General features: G+C 39.8%; 1 protein-coding gene across 9 annotated transcripts in view; it reads left to right on the top strand.

The window, feature by feature from the left end:
- Window positions 1-4,802: 4,802 nt before the first annotated feature.
- Window positions 4,803-12,743, top strand: part of adgrb1a (adhesion G protein-coupled receptor B1a) — a 207,871-nt gene continuing 199,930 nt past the window's right edge. For 4 of the 9 annotated variants that reach the window (XM_080307750.1, XM_026184575.2, XM_026184580.2 and 1 more), the window contains exon 1: window positions 4,803-6,151. The gene's annotated coding sequence lies outside the window, so the exon portion shown is untranslated. The remainder of the gene's footprint in view (window positions 6,152-12,743) is intronic. The other 5 variants (XM_080307747.1, XM_080307745.1, XM_080307748.1 and 2 more) reach the window with 2 other exon arrangements.

Here is a 12,743-nt window from a genome sequence, read left to right on the forward strand (position 1 = left end):
CCCCTAAATTCTAATTCTAAACAAATTAACCTTAGATGACCATAATTTAAGCAAAAAAAGAATAATAATTTAAAAAAAAAAAACACTTAGCTGGTCCTTTTATTTGCGGCTTTGGTGACAACTGTACCAGAATATTCAGCCTTTAAAAACCAGCCAGGTTGCCAGTGATCTGTTTAGTGTTAATTTCACTTCTACCCATTTAAATTTTCAACTATTCACCATACCGAAATCCCACAACAGAAGAACGGTAAGGCCCAAATACCTTAAGAAAACTTTGCCATCGCCCTAGCGGATGTTAAGCAAATAAATGTGTACTCCAAAAAAGGTCATCTGACGGCAATCCCTCCAAGTGCATGATGTCCATGGAAGGTGTTTTTCTGAGCTAGTCAGCCAGTCACTGCCTTCCAAAAGACGTCACTTTATATCAGCATTTGTTTCCATAGTGATCAAAGGTAAAAAGTTGTCTTTTCAGGTTTATACAGAGCGTTTCAATGATTCACCAATTCATGGTTAACCACGTGGCATTTTCTTTTGACTAGAGAATGGTACATAGCTTTCAGAGATAAGATTAGATTACATTTTTGTTGAAAGAAGAAAACAAAAAAGTTGAAGAAGAAAAATGTTACTTTGTATTAAAAACACAGACATACCACTACAGGGAAATGTGTCATAGTGTTAAAGTATGTGATCACCAAACCACTGTACATATACACATGAGAATAACAACAGCTGTTGTAGAGTGTTATGAAAGAGGTACTCATACGCAACTGAGAAGTCCTGAGATCATCTACTGGCAATGGAGAAAAATCTTTTTTTTTTCAAGATTGTGAAGGTTTAACAGGCAAAATAAATTTTAATTTCTTAAAGAAAAGGTAGACTACGTTTAGTAACAGGCAGAGAGACAACGTACATATGTGCCCAACTTGAGCTTTTTGAGAGGACATGACACAATGATGGGAAATGGACTGCGAGGCAGGTGACAAGTTATTTTGGAAACACGGGGTTAATGAAAAACAGGGAGGTGCTGAAATGAAAGGGAATAAAGACCAGGTGGCACACAATGGAGCTTTGGTCCTGATCTATGGCTGTCTGCAGCTCTCAAGTTATACTGGCTGTTCTTTCTAGAGCACTGCAGTCCTGGCCGTTCACTTGCCTGATCCTTAACCTTTTCTTTCATTGCCTCAGATATGCAGTCCTGGACTGAGAATGTTGTCATAAAATGCCTTTAAAAACATTTAAGTTAAACCAAAATGACATGTCCTGTTCTCTTCTTGGCTGAAGACATGAGTATTATGAGTCGGGATAAATGTCTAGGCTTGTGGTCAAGGTCCAGAATGAACCTGAAAGCTTCCACAGGACTTACTCAGGTTAGTCTTAATTAAAACTTCTCTCTCACTGGGTCTTGAAGTTAAATAGGTAGGAAATCAGCACTGCAACACTGCAAAGCCCTTGAATAGTCTATTAACTGATAGTTCCAAACACAACAGCACTAATCGGTTAATCAAAATATGATCATTCATTTAAAAAAACAAACACACACAAAAAAATAACACTTTTAGAATTTGACCTGGACTTGACCCTGTTCCCGACTGACTGTCCTCACTTATAAACTGATAGAAGCCTTCCAACTATGCCAGTCTGTAACTGTTGAAGTGGAAAGTTTCTCTCAGCATATTCAGATTTGTTAAATTAGAGGAGTGAATCATAGACGAGTGGGATCCTGCCAGTGAGTGGTTGAAGCCAATCTATAAAAACAGAGTATGTTGAAGCATGATGCACTTACTTAAAGGTAACCCATTCTGCTCATTTCCGGTTCCATACTTTTAATCTTAGTCTTTACTAATGTAACTTTGCATAATTCAGATGCCAACATAATACATAACTCAGAACTTCTTGCTGTGAGGCAACGGTGCTAACCGCCACGCCACCGTGCTGTGCCCAGTCAAAAGTTGATGCTCCCAGAATTCCAGCATGGAAAAGCCAGGTGACAGGAAACATTTACATCTTGGCATTTGTATTAATTGAACATTAATGAAGTCCTCGTTAATGTCTCCATGTCACTATGAGGCATTAGGACAGGGGGTGTTGCTTTTAAATGCTCTTTTTTTCAATGCTTGAAGCCTCATGATGCTTTTTCTAAGCCAGAACTGACCATGTTTGGACCAAGCTAGTATGCAAAGTTATCTGCCTGTGCTAGCAAGATTGGCTGGCAAGCTGTATGCAAACGCTATATTGGTGCAAAGCTCATCCAATTAGTGAGATGGCCAAAAATGAAGCACAGACTTCTTGGATGGTCAGTGACAAAAACGATATGGCCTACAGTGAGGTACATACTGTAGTTTCTTTAGAAATGCTCTAAAAATCAAAGACAGCACAACTTTGGTAGAGACGTCTCTTTCACATTCTCCAGCCAGACAGCAGTTGACTATAGCTCCATGATTCAGTTAAAATAGAATTATATCCACCATCAGCTGTAACTGTGCCCTCAAAACTGTAGCGGTGTTGAAAGAGCAGGGCTTTTCCCAATGAAGAGCGCTGCACAGTAATGTGAGTTTTCCATTTTCACCTCCATGTGGCAAAGCTTAATGTAATGCTGAGGACTGCCTCTTATGTCAGTGATCACACTTCTGTTCAAGGTGAGATTCTAATCACTGCATATTATTTACACTCCACTCTATCCCAATACGGTGAAATGACTTCAGCATGTGGTCAAAATTACACTGGTTATATAAAATGGGTATAAAAAGTTTGCTCGACAATGCATGGAGGCGTCAATAACATAAGAGACTGTCAAGGATCAAGCATTTCAAGTCACATACAGTCTGTTACATATATTGCATTTTAACATGGCTATTACATTTTACTGACAGGATTTCAGGGTTCATCAAAGGGTGGAGAGGGTTAAGCTAAAATTCAAAGACTCCAGCTCCATAAATTCTTGAGTTCTCAGAATATCTTAATTTTGAGGTTGATGTGTTTGTGGCTTCATCACAAGCTGTTTGCAGTTCAGTATAAAGACTGAGATGAGTTTGCATCTCTGAGCCTGTAGCTATGGTCCCTGCCTCCAAGATCCACTGTTTCCTCCAGTTAAATACATTTGTGTCACATGGACATTTTAACAAATGGGAGCATTAGGCCCCATCAGAAGTAATGCAGACATTATACCAAGCTGCTGTGTTAAAGACGTAGAAACCAAAACTTTTAACTTTAACAGTCAACGAATGCTCCAATCTTAATCTAAGGCTGTAAACTTTTGTAATGGCTGAAAACTGAGATTATCAGCATCAATGGCTCTCTTCCACACAATGTCTTTTATCCTGTCTTCCTTCTCTCACCCCATCCAGTCAGAGCAGATGGCTCCGCCCCTCCCTGAGCCTGTTTCTGTCGGAGGTTTCTTCCTGTTAAAAGGGAGTTTTTCCTTCCCACTGTCGCCAAAGTGCTTGCTCATAGGGGGTCATATGATTGTTGGGTTTTTCTCTGTATGTATTATTGTAGGGTCTACCTTGCAATATAAAGCGCCTTGAGGTGACTGTTGGTGTGATTTGGTGCTGTATAAGTAAAATTTAATTGAAACTGAAATGGAATTGAAAAAAACTAGGCTTACTGACACCTGCTCAGACATCCAAGAAAAGCTTAGAATACAACAGCTTTTTCCAGTTGAAAGCAGTTATTGGAGGTGTTTTGGGCATCTGACTAGGCATCCATAGAACGTTTTTTGGAGATGTTGTACAGCTATCCCAAAATATAACCCGAAATATACTCACTTGAGTTGGGGTTGTCACTAATGAGGAACGGATTTCCTCATTTTATCATGTTAGAATTTCTTTCTGTCAGCGATTTTTAGCACACTGTTGCCACTAATTGTTGTTTGCGTCTCAGTTTATATATGGGTGAGTTACTGTTGTCATTGTGCATTTCAGCTGATGGGTTCACATTCAGCTCAAGGCCTTGAAATTGCGTGGGTCAGAACTCTTTCAAATTATCCAATGTAGGTCAACACAGAATGCACACAGAAATGCACACAAACGTATTTCCTCTATGGAAATATAGCTACACATATCACATGATGCATGTTTTGCATAGTAAAACTCACCAAAACAAGCTGTCTAATTAATGTCTGTAATTATGTTGTATTCCATGTACTCAGAACATAAGACAGATTAATAGTGAAAATAGAGAGAAAAATCCCTGCTTTGATATTTATCTTTGAAATAACTGACACATTCTCATGGCTGGATTATCAACACCCTGGGGGCACAACTCCATGGAATCCCAGAAGCCATGGTGCTATTACAAAAGCAAACTGCAACTAGGAACATGAACTGAAATAATGTTTTTTTTTAACAATTCCAGTTATTAACTTGCTTAATTTTTTACATAGTACGGTATATGTGGCACTCGAGCGCATTATGAAAATATTAAGATAAAAGAAAGTAAGCATCACACAAGGAACCAGTTCATTTTCTTAATATTGCAGCACTATAGCACTCGTTGTTTATGAGTTCACTGCAAAGAAAAACTAAAGTCCTGTCTCTTGGTAATAAACCTGTTACCATCTGCCAGGTCACCAGCAACACATTAAGGTTATGGATTATGGTTGGGTTTATTGTAGCCACAAGTTTAATATGCATATTTTTAGAAACTAGTATTTTAAATTTCTAATGACATCCCATAAATGTTGACATTACAGGGGGGTTTTTTTTGTGTCTCAAATGCTTTTCAATGTAAGTATTCCAAAAGGGTGAAAATTCTATGGAAAGCATAACCAAACACAAACAATACCCCTGATCCAGTTGTTAAGTGTGTTGATATTAAGAGGTTAAAGGCATAATTTCAAAGGGGCAGAAACTGAGATTTTTCCCAGAGACTAATAGTAGCTGTAGATAGAGTGTGTCTGTGTGTGATGCGTGTATAGTTATTGAATATATATAACCTGTTAAAATGTATGCATGGCCATTTATTAACATTCCCTCTCTGTGTGTTAATGTAGGTGGTGCCACTGCCCTGACACAACATCCAATTGAGGCTGTTTGACTCCAGAAGAGGGGGCTGATGGGTGAATTTTCTACTGAGTGACACCCCCCCCCCCCTCCTTCCCCCTCAGCTTTGAACACAGTACAGACAGAATCTGGCAGGAAAGTGGATGCTTTTACCTTCAATATAAAAGCACTCCCATGGGGAAACCTCAGTTTATTGTAGGATTTAATTTTTTAATTTTTTATTTTTTAAATAAAGGTGCAGCTTTTGTGTGCAACAGAAACAAGATGTGTTTTGGGATTTCAGTATTGAAAATGCAATTTGGGAATGTGAAAATAATTGTGACTTTTTGAGTAAAGTAAGTAAATTAGTTTTTTGAGTGTACTTAAGAATGCATATATCATACACACATACATCAGAAACATCCATCACCAACGCGCGCACACACACGTGTGTGTATTACTCCAATCAACGTTTTCGCGTCTATTTACCTATTTTATTTTGAAACACTTGCCTGGAAGTCATGTTGGTACAATTTCAAACCATTGACTGCAGCGCGAGCCCCGGGCTTCCAAATAAGGAATCCGGCTGTTGCTGCGCGCGGACACACAGGCAGGCAAGGACGCTCCAGAGCCGCGAGCTGGGGACGGCGGTTCCCGAGACACGCGCGAGCCCTCTTTGATGCGCCGCTCCATTCAGCGATCACATTCACCTGGAAGGCTGCGCGATCTGCGGACGAGAGAGAATTTCAGATTTGGAGAATAACTTTTTCTCAGAGGAAATCATAGAATTTGTGGAATTTAACTAAATAAAATATTACTGTCTTAAAAAGAGGATTTTATTTTCACAGTTAATGAAGAGCGGGGATGTTATCTGTGGGAACAATGTAAGAAAATAACAGCGGCAGTCGGGATTTTTTGAACCTGTTTCTTGCATTGGGCGCGCAGTCGGAACTAGCAGACATTCAGAACTCCTGTCTGAGTTTTAACCTCCTCTTCATCCTAGTAATGTCACATGTATTGGGCTCATTATAGGAAGAGATTTCCGTTCATTATCACACGTTTTGTGGACTTATCTTAGGACTTACCGTCTTTTGGAATTGTCGAATCCCCGTGAACGCACCGAGCTCTGACCATTGTCATTATGCATCAGAAGGACTGGTAACTTGCTCAAGGTAAAATCTTTCTCTATCCTTTAAAAAAATATAACTCTTGCTGCTAACTATGAAGTTTAAGGCACACATATTTCATCAGCACAGCTAGTTTCGACGTGTGTGCGCTTCTTGTTTTGTTTTGTGAATTCACATTAGGCGTTTTCCCCCCTTTTTTGTTGCCACAATAAAAGAGAAAAAAATGACCGAACTCGCAAAATACCTGTAGATTTATTGTGTGTTGCAACCCCCTGTACTGTCCAGTGTAGTTGAGGGTAGCGCTGTATGCTCAAGTCACACCCAACCGTGCTGCGCTCAGTCAGTCGCACCGCTGTGGACAGTCGCTGTCTGAGCTAGTTGGTGAGCCCCAGAGGATGGAAGAAGGCGCGTTCCTCTAGGGAGGAACCGCCACTTATCTCCGTGTAATTTAACAACTGGTCGCTCATTCACAGAGGTTAACCTGGAGCCAGAGCGTCATTTAGGGAATTCCGAGAATGAGTAAGGACAACTCTTATTCTGACGATTAATCTCAGCAAAATTAATTTTTTTTTGTAAATATGATTAACTTTACTTGACTCGTTACACACGCGCGTTATTGAACACGTATTCTCAGTGTTATTTTTTTAATGCATTTCTAGATACTGCGATATTATAACCACCAGCTGAAATACAAAGCTTATGCATTTTCAAAGCAGTGTGAAGCTTTGTCAGAGAGAGAGGGTTACATTTACACGCTCTTATTCTGATTTGAGTTTGACATTAATGTTTTCAAACAACAAACAAAAGCAAATCCCCTGTACCTATCCACAGTGCTTACTGGAGTCTGCGTTCTTTTAACATCATGGTATGAATAAAGACACAACCGGTCTAATCATCTGCGTCCCCTTTTTGACATCATCTAGCCTATTTGTTTCCTCGAGCCAATTTTAATCCTGGATATAATGATGAATCTTTTTTATGCTTTATGGATTTTACTTGCAGTAAAACACAACATATGTGCTCAAACTGTGTTTAGTAATAGGTGATGATAAAGCAGTGTGAAATTCTAGCAGAGGTGAAAGCAGAGACGGGGCAGGCACATGAGCGCTTTGAGCCCATCTCTGTGACAGTCAGCCTGCTATCACTCACTGACCGCCAGCAGTCCTATTTGCCAACAAAATGGGTTGTCATTCACTGTCCCCTTCTGGTGCAAGGAGCCTCCCTCATCTCTGCTACTGCTGCAATGTCCAGTCTTGGATATGCAGCATGAATGGTCGATGCTGTTTCTGTAAAACTTCAAAATTGCATTATTATTATTATTATAACCATTATCATTGGATTTCCTTTACTTTAAAAATAGTTAAAGAGATAATTGCTTTTCTCTGCATATCAAAATATTAAACTCTGACATGTTAATTTGGGGGGGCGCTCTAAAACACAGCCCATCCCCGGATAAGACTTCAGTCATGAACCACACAACAGGGAACATATAACCCCCACTCTTTAAGTTCCCTGTCCCTGAAAAACTGCACTGTATATTTTAATTTTAAAAAAAAGTTTGGCATCTCAACAAGTGATCTAAGGTTGAATGACGTTATTGAAAAACAGCCAAAAAACTGTTGATACTGGGAATTCTTGAAGGCTTTGCACCTTCATATGTTTTATACTGAAATGTTGTTTCTACCCATGAAAATATCAGAACTCAGTTATTAATATGAAAGATTTGTATCAACATTTCTGCGCTTGAATCAATAACTGTTCAACAAGATATTGTGTAAAAGCCCTAAGGCAATAAAACACCATTGGAACTCAAAATAATGAAATTCTTGTTGGCTTTGAAAAGCCCGATGCTGCGTATTCATTCCAGGTCAGATGCAAACAGTAGGCTTGAAAAGGTCACATTATATTAAATACACCCTTGCCGCGTTGATTGCAAGTGTCGTCTGTGCATTATCATTTTAAACTCAACTCTCTGCTCTCCTTTATTGATGCATTTAACACATGTAAAATCCCCATCACTGTCAGGGACTTTAATTCAGCCGATCACCCCTCCAAGCTCACCAAACCTTACTTTGAACCCATGCCACTATCTCTGTTTAAGACATGTTGCATTCTCCAAAATCTCATGGTTGTTGTTTTAACACATTTTGACCTCTTCTTATTCTTGATTTTTAAGTTAAATGTTCAGATGACTTAAATTTGTTAGTTCAGGTTAATAACCCTGGGAGGTCTATATCATGACTGCCAACCACAGCCACAACTGTCGGATAAAAGCAAAATATACTTTTTGGATTTTTTTTAAATGGGTGAGTTAGAATCATTATTAGTTGTGCCCTGTTTGTCAAGATTTGGAAGGAAAAAAAAGGGTTAGTAACAAAGCAAGCACTTTGTGACTGTGGAGAGGAAGAACTACCTTTTAACAGGAAAAGGCGTCCGTACACTACAGGGGCAAAGAAGCAGAATTGAGGGTCATATGTCAACACAGAATTAATTCTACTAAACAGTTTAACTACAAAAGAAACAAAATGGTTGTTTAGACCTTCCAAACACTGACTGTGTTTTTCTTTTGGTTTTGTCATTGAAAGACAAGTACGTGTTTATGCGACTGTGCCAACAAATCCTCCCAACGGGTGCCACAAAACTCAGCCGAGAGCCAAGTGTGTGATCCTTTGTAAGCATATGTATTTCTGAGACAGCGCCAGGTCTGAGAAGTCTTGTCGCACCCCCTCCCAGGTAGCGATATTAGCGGTCAGCTGTTTCTTCTTCGTGGGAAAGAGAGCAGATAACAGAAATAGACTCAACAGTAGTGCCCTGGCAGGCACGGCTGGCTCCGAGCCACAGGGATGAGACAAGGCAGCAACACAACGCAGGCCTTTTCAGAAGCATTCATGCATGTTTTTTTTAGCCTACATGTCTCCCTTTGTTTCTGCATTTTACAGTCTCCTGCAGCTTTGGAAAATAACCACACTGTCGACTTGTTCCCCTTCCCTAGTTCTTCGCATCCACTGATCGCTGTCTTTTCAAACAAAGCTGCAGTGTCCAAGGGTGTGTGTTCTATCAGAGAAGCTCATATCTGAATTTGTGACATCAGAGGGATAAAGAGGAAATAGTGAGTCGAGGGGAACAGAGGGAGCCATTGAGAGGGGAGATGAATAGATGGGTGACGAGGAGACAGTCTGTGGGACGATAGAAGATGCATTAAAGGCGAGCTAGAGACAGAGAGCTGTGTGACGTAGACACACTGTGCCTTTCTGCTGCCTCGGAGCTCCACAGATCACTTTTTGTGTGACACCCATTGCGTTTTGGAGTAAATACACAGCAATCAGTCAGCAATGACAGGCTAGTCACACAGGCGCTTTAAAGGTGAAACATGTCAGCATCCAATGTCCTGAAAGTTTCTAATGGCTTCTCAACAGTACTGTGGGGAGGATATCTTTGCTTGGAGTGACTTAGAGGTTGACCAGATCCTGCAAAACCATTGGTTCCCCTAATTAGGGACAAAATGAGGAGCTTGGGAAGGAGCTTAATGAGCCTTGGCCAATGTGTATGTGTGTGCGCGTGCAAGTGTGAGAGTGAAGGGGGAACTGGCTGACAACCATATAACCGCCACACTGACTTAACACAACATGTGAAGCAGGGCTTATGAAAATAGTTGGCTGACTTAGAGGTAGGTGTAGCTGTAGCTTGGAGGTCATGGCAGTGTGCTTTTTGGTCTGATGATTAGTTCGAGGCCAAATGCTGGCACTGACACCTTTTTCAGACACAAAGTTTTTTTTGTACATGATTCCTGACAAAAACAAGCACACTAAATAAAAACTTAGAGCAGGCATATACTCAGTGCATGACTTTTGACAAGCAGTGGGTATGCAGTCACAGACTCCGTTTAATGTGGTGGGGTCTGTGACTGTTCTAAGGGAGATAATCACCTTCCTTTTTGCACCTAAATTTAGCACCAAAATATAAATTGGATATAAACCATAAAAAGACGCTGTAAAATATTATTTTGATAGATATTTGCACTGTTTCTGCAAAGCTTCAACTAGTGATGTATTGAAATGATGAGAGGTAAACAAAACAACAGCATGGTTTGTGATGGGAATCGAGAACCGCTTCTTACAGAAAACCAGTAGTCCAATTCCTTGGAATTGTCAGCCTGTCTGCCTATCGATCCTGCTTATTGGTTCTTGCACTCGTGCTGCAACTGGCTGATTTCAGTTCACGTTTCACAGGGAAAAAAAGTGACAGTTTAAAGTGTGGATATGGACATTTATTTTTTTAACTGCAGAACACAAACAACCACATTATGCTGCTAACCCAACTTTGGTTCTTTGCACAGGCAGCATGCTAATCCTAAGCTAGCCAAGAACCCAGAGTGAAAGCGGAGTGCATGCTGACCCAAGCAGCCAGACCCTGAACTTTAACAGGTAACAATCCTGTTGAAGCAGTCTCCTGCTACAGCCTCTATTCGTGTGTCTAAAGCAGAATCACTGTGGCGATCACTTTTTTATGCTGGTTTTGTTTCACATTTGTGTCTGTGGTCATAATTGTTGCTGCTGTGCAAAGTGTTTTAACATCACAGACTGTCAGACTGTGTGATTGGATATTGTTTTCAGGGGAGAAAAGTCCTGCTTTTTAAGTGATGAGTGTTTATGCACTGTACCCCTGTTTATTTCTCTGCTCATTTACAGACAGAATGACAGCCATCTTTAAAGCAAAGGCAACGTGTTGTAATCACTTAATCATTCCTGTGCTGAGGTGTAAAAGGAAGGTAAGGTATCTGTTGTCTGTAAACAAGTGTCTGAAGAACAGAGGAGCAAAACTGAAATTAACTAAACTTCACTCTGTATACCACGAAGGTCAGCATCGTGCACTGGTCACCAAATTTGTAGATTTCCTGAGTTTTTTTAAAAGTGCGTGTTGAAATGACACAATGATACTACTAATATTAGTGATATTATTAGCATTATGATTACTACTACTAACAATAATAATATTAGGAGGAATACTATGCCCAGTCAAGGGCAAATGGCAGATACCTAAACTCCAATAACCAGAGAGGATAAGCAATGAACTAAAGTGAGAAGAAAACAGCATCGTACTGGTACCGCAGACTTAAAGGCGGTCAGTGGTATAATTAAGTCTTTGGTTAGGAAAGCATGTTTTGTAGTACTGGTTTATTGATTTATCCAAGGCACTTGACACTGCTCACCATTCCAAAGAAAGAAGGCTTCAGAGTATTGAGCTATCTGAATAAGCAACAACATGATTTTACCACTGCCTTTCACGCTGAGGATAGTGTTGTTGAAACAGATTAAGGGCACCTGAGGCTTCAGTCTAAGTGAAACACAAAGCTGACTGTCCTGGTGTTCTTTATTTTTAGATCATTAGTTATATAATTGATGGGGAGAGACTCACGACTATGGAAGACACCAACAAAATTGATGAGGACTTTCTGAGTAAACTGTGAATTCTTTTTTGTGCGTAAATCCAACCAAACAAACGCAAAATTAATTAAGTGAAAATGAAATGTAAATAAAAAAAACCCCTCACTTTTGCAGAATCAGAACTTGAAGACCTGGAGACCGATTAGGTTAGGCAACTGAAACGATGAACTGTATTTAAGTGAAATAAAACACAACCACAGGGACCTGTACGTGGTTCGATTTATTTTATTGGGAATGTTAATGATGACATGATTATACACTGCACATCCTCTGTAATTGGAGGCACTTCCTCAGTTGCTACAGTTAGACAAGAACAAGTTCAGTCTGTCCTTGAATCCAGTCAAAAGAAACTAAGTGCAGCTCTCAGGATATACAAAAGGCTGAATAACTGGTAGATTTTAACATTGCAAGCCAAACCAGCTGCTGCTGCATGCTTTCTTAAACACTTAAAAATTCAAATGAACTTGCATTAAAGCAACTGGACTACTTTTTAGGTTTTTTTGAAGATGTTTCCCCTCTCATCCAAACACATTAAAAACACATTTTTTCACAGGGTTAAATCTTCAGGTGCATTTTGAAAAAGTGCCACGCAGATTCAACACTGGTAGCAAATGTTTAACACAGCACTGCCACTAATATACACTCGTTGGACATCTCTTTATATGCAGTAATAGGTTCACCCCCTACCAGTTATTTACAAGGCCATGCTGGAGTTGTCTAATTATGTGTCTGTTTCAGTCTATGCTTTCAGTGTGATTTAAGATTAAAATACTTCTCTTATCTTTCAGACCAGAACAGTTTTGGGTTGTTGTTGTTTTTCAGATAATGCTGAGCTACATGGTAGCATTCTGTCCTGTCAGTGTTTGTTCTTCTTGCTTCCTTTGGCAGGCCTCTCCTTTAAATGAGTTCTGGAATCTTAGTAGACTTTTTCCATTTTTAGGCTTCATGCTCTTTAAACATTTAGGCAGCTCTCTGGAAAAGGTGTAGCCTTGAGGTGACTTTCAGTGTCTCTGTCCTAAAGGACATGCTGCTCATGAATATAGGAGCTGTTTTACAAAGATGGGTTTTTTTCATACACTGGGGGTAAAGTCAGACCAGTGCTATTTCCTAGACCTTGTTTGTTTAAGGCATTAAAATGATTCAATTTGACTTCTGGTTAGCAGCCCATATTGGTGGAACCCTTGTGTAGTAGC

This window comes from Astatotilapia calliptera, chromosome 11 (genome assembly GCF_964374335.1).
Source record: "Astatotilapia calliptera chromosome 11, fAstCal68.1, whole genome shotgun sequence".
Taxonomy (NCBI): domain Eukaryota; kingdom Metazoa; phylum Chordata; class Actinopteri; order Cichliformes; family Cichlidae; genus Astatotilapia; species Astatotilapia calliptera.